The sequence below is a fragment of the Zeugodacus cucurbitae genome, chromosome 3 (genome assembly GCF_028554725.1).
Source record: "Zeugodacus cucurbitae isolate PBARC_wt_2022May chromosome 3, idZeuCucr1.2, whole genome shotgun sequence".
Lineage (NCBI taxonomy): Eukaryota > Metazoa > Arthropoda > Insecta > Diptera > Tephritidae > Zeugodacus > Zeugodacus cucurbitae.
Window position 1 is genome coordinate 46,425,549 of NC_071668.1, and position 4,614 is coordinate 46,430,162.

Below are 4,614 nucleotides of genomic sequence, written 5' to 3' on the forward strand. Positions count from 1 at the left end.
ATAAGAACAGGATAATAGAGTTCAAGTTGTGTGTAAATACTTTTGACACAAAAAAAATTTGTGTTAATACTTTTGACTACTGCGAGTTTTCGGTTCATTCACTTATTTCTCCGCCATAATTCTAGCGATTCTTTCCAAACGGACTTCATTCGCTCAGGAATAGATCAAGGTTACCCTGCGACAACAACAACAACAAGCGAAAGCTTTTGTGTGAAACTTGTAAAAAAACGTCCGATGTGTAAATAATTTTTACTACCTCTGTATATTGTTTTTGTGTAACTGTCATATGATCAGTCCTTACGTGTATTTTATTTACTGTCGAAGATAATTTTTGTTTAATTTTAATTTTAGTGCCATTACCTTATGTCAGAGTATTGTCATAAGTATTAACGGTGGCACGCATTTCTTTAAGGCTATCATTTCCAATTATGCCGTCGAACGAATTTAATGTAGGGAGAAGGAAGAATTTCAAAGTAGTGTGTTTTCCTATATTGCAAAATAAATTTATGGTTGTATAGTGAGTAATTTTCATCTGTCCTGCAAAAGATTTTGCGAAAAATGGTTCGTCATTTAGTATTTGTTTTGCTACGTGGCAGGGCTGTATATAATTTTTAATTGAGCCTGTATCGATTAACATTTATAGACTTTTTCCGTTCTTCGTTTTGAACTCTACGTATGTAAGGCAACGAAGAACTGCTCATTCTAAAAAATTGATATCGATATAATCTTGAGTTTCAGGCATTGAATTTTTTTCTACATAAGCCTGGTCTGGCTGTTCAATTTCGTCAGTAGTCAGTGTATTTTATCAAGTTCAGTAATATTGTGGGAAAGGTTTGTGTCTTCGGTTACGTCAGTAATGTGTGAAAATGTCTGTCCCAAAATTAGCATTTGGGTTTAGTGCGGATTGGACTATGTTTCGTCCTTCTGTTTTTTGCTAAATATGTTGTTAACAACTCCAGTTATGATCGTGGTTAACTGGTCCATATTAATGTTATTGGGAGAGGAAGAAGCTGGTTGCTGAGGTGCAGCGTTAAGTACAGGAGGTCGGATTAGGTTATTTGGGTTTGACATATTGTTTTTTTATGTAAAGGGTGATTTTTTAAGAGCTTGATAACTTTTTAAAAAAAAAAAACGCAAAAAGTTTGCAAAATCTTATCGGTTCTTTATTTGAAACGTTAGATTGGTTCATGACATTTACTTTTTGAAGATAATTTCATTTAAATGTTGACCGCGGCTGCGTCTTAGGTGGTCCATTCGGAAAGTCCAATTTTGGGCAACTTTTTCGAGCATTTCGGCCGGAATAGCCCGAATTTCTTCGGAAATGTTGTCTTCCAAAGCTGGAATAGTTGCTGGCTTATTTCTGTAGACTTTAGACTTGACGTAGCCCCACAAAAAATAGTCTAAAGGCGTTAAATCGCATGATCTTGGTGGCCAACTTACGGGTCCATTTCTTGAGATGAATTGTTCTCCGAAGTTTTCCCTCAAAATGGCCATAGAATCGCGAGCTGTGTGGCATGTAGCGCCATCTTGTTGAAACCACATGTCAACCAAGTTCAGTTCTTCCATTTTTGGCAACAAAAAGTTTGTTAGCATCGAACGATAGCGATCGCCATTCACCGTAACGTTGCGTCCAACAGCATCTTTGAAAAAATACGGTCCAATGATTCCACCAGCGTACAAACCACACCAAACAGTGCATTTTTCGGGATGCATGGGCAGTTCTTGAACGGCTTCTGGTTGCTCTTCACCCCAAATGCGGCAATTTTGCTTATTTACGTAGCCATTCAACCAGAAATGAGCCTCATCGCTGAACAAAATTTGTCGATAAAAAAGCGGATTTCACATTTCGAACCGAACACTGATTTTGGTAATAAAATTCAATGATTTGCAAGCGTTGCTCGTTAGTAAGTCTATTCATGATGAAATGTCAAAGCATACTGAGCATCTTTCTCTTTGACACCATGTCTGAAATCCCACGTGATCTGTCAAATACTAATGCATGAAAATCCTAACCTCAAAAAAATCACCCTTTATTTATATTAATTGTTCTTTTACTCTGGAGGGTCCCTTGGGTGTTGAATCGCAGAGTTGAACTTTAATTATAAAGAACCGGAGGGTCCCCCCGAAGGTGGTGAATCGCGGCTCTTCATTTTATATAAAGTCATTGGCTGTACAACCCTATATTTATATTTATTTAAAATTTATAATTCTCTGGAGGGTCCCGTGGGCGGTGAATCGCAGAGAATTTTGTTTTTTATAAGCTGGAGGGTCCCCCCGAAGGTGGTGAAATATACAATTAAAATTTTAAATGTAGATAAATGTTACTTAAAAATGTTTCCTTAATTTTTTTTTTTTAAATACAATATACTCTCGAAAAGTAAATCGATTGGTATTTTGGGTAATTTACTTTATCGAATAAATTACTTTTCCAAATATATACATAAATTATATGTTTTTATAATATTGAATGCATTTTTAAACTTAAAAAATTCATTCATTTATTTGCTTCAATAAAACATATGGATTTACATGAAAAACATATTTACATTTACATACATACATATGTATTTACTATGAAGAGAAAAAATCTTGAATATTCTTTTGTTTTTTTTCTTTTGCAATATATTTTCTGACCATTTTGGATGTTTCTTTTTTTATTTCATAAATTTTTTAATTTGTAAAATTTTCTTACTTATTTTTAATATCTTTATTATTTTTTAAAGTTTCCTTTTTTTCACAAAATTTTTTTCTTTTAACTTTTAATGTTTTCTTAGCTTCTAATTCTTACTTGTTAGCCTCTTGGCGCCACTTGGGTGTCCTCTCGTTTGGTTAGTACCTACTAAAGCTCCCACGGTGCGCACATTTGGAGGGTGCGTCTCCTTCCTAAAGGATCCTGACGCTTATTGGGTGTTGGACCAGCTCGTCCAGTCAAGTGTTCCTATCCTTCAACAGAATTGAGGATTGAGGTAGTAATACTACGTTGCTTCTGCGTCTTTTCACGGGCGATTGATGTAGTATTATTATATTGCTTTTACAGCCGTCTTTTCCACAGGTTATTTGATATGTTACTTTTTCAGCCATCTTTTCCACGGGTGATTTGATATGTTGGCCAGGCAGCGGTACTAGCAGTTTCAATGAAAGTTCTATGCTATTCTTAAGGGCGAATTGACAAAAGTACACGAAACTCTTGTGTACGTGTGATCGTTCATCCCTTTCTTGCACATTAAATTCATCATTTAGCAATGTATATATACCTCTTGCACAATTTAGGGAATGTTATTAGTACAATCACGGATGAAAGACCCAAAACTGCGAACCAAAACTACATGTGCACTTCCAGTACTGTTTTTGGTACTATCACGGTTTTTTTTGCTTTTTTAGGAGTTTTCGTAGGATCTGTTCTTTCATTTATTTCAATAGTACTAGATACATCAAATTTCTGTGAGGAGGGTTTCTATAAAATATAAATATTTAATTTTCACAACATAAATTATGATAATAATTACCTTATACTTCACGAATTCTAAATCTTGCACGGGCAACGTTCTAGTCTTAACATCAGTGTTCTTGCTGTAGTATTTCCATTGAACAAATTTCGGCGAATCCATGTCCTTGTAAAGCGATACAACAACGTTATGATTCCTCAATACAAGGTGAAAATTAATCGAAAAAGCCCTCCTAATTGAACATGCAAGAAGTTTTTAAATTTCTATGATCACAAACATTCACTTAAATTTACCCTTTAATTTCTGAGTTTTAGCTGCTAATGACACGGCCAACTGAGGTGCCGGTAAGTCCAAAAATACTGCAACTGCTTTGCCCTCTAGCTCATTGGCAAAACCCAGTTGACACACGTCGTGATAATAAACGGTTTCAAACGCACCTAAACCATGTCGTTCCAATTCTTCACGTGCTTGTTGCACCCGCACTTCGTGGATGCCAAGTGTATGTAGATGGCCAAAATGTGGCATTGCACCTGAACTAGTTCCGATTCAACTACATATAACTGAACCAGGACGAATTTCAAGTTGAAAGACTATCATACTAATATCTGGTGCGTAAAAGATTTGCCTTCGATGTAGCAGCGTTTGCGTCCTTAGTTCTGGATTTGCTTGCAACACATACTCCTATCCCTTCGAGAGTTCTTCGCTGCTACCCATAAGTGACATCAATTGGGTTGCGTACCTTTAACGCGCCGTATGAGATTTGAAATATCTGTATTAATTAGAATTTAAGGCAAGACAATTTTATTATATTCAACAATTATTTACGTATTCCATTGTTTCGCACTTGTTGTTGGCTATTGCTGGCGAAGTTTCTATCTCAGTATATACAGTAGAAAACCTTTTTTTGTTTACATTAATTTTCATCTTTTAACACACCACCGAGGCGTACTTGGGTTGTGTGCTACGCTTTTTTTGCTACAAATGTGGTAATTAGGGTGTTGTGCTAGCATTTAATCTTCACAAAACTTTTAAAGTCCGATGAACAGTACTTAAATAATTATTAAATAAAATAATTTTTTTTTTAATTTTTTAATTAGTTATATTTTATGTACAAGTGTATAAAGCGATTCAACTAATTTTTAAATATTGTATTAAAATAAATACATCC

General features: G+C 35.0%; 1 pseudogene; it reads right to left on the reverse strand.

The window, feature by feature from the left end:
- Positions 1-2,558: 2,558 nt before the first annotated feature.
- On the reverse strand, positions 2,559-4,209 carry LOC128920376 (tRNA (adenine(58)-N(1))-methyltransferase catalytic subunit TRMT61A-like; annotated as a pseudogene).
- Between the last annotated feature and the right edge of the window lie 405 nt (positions 4,210-4,614).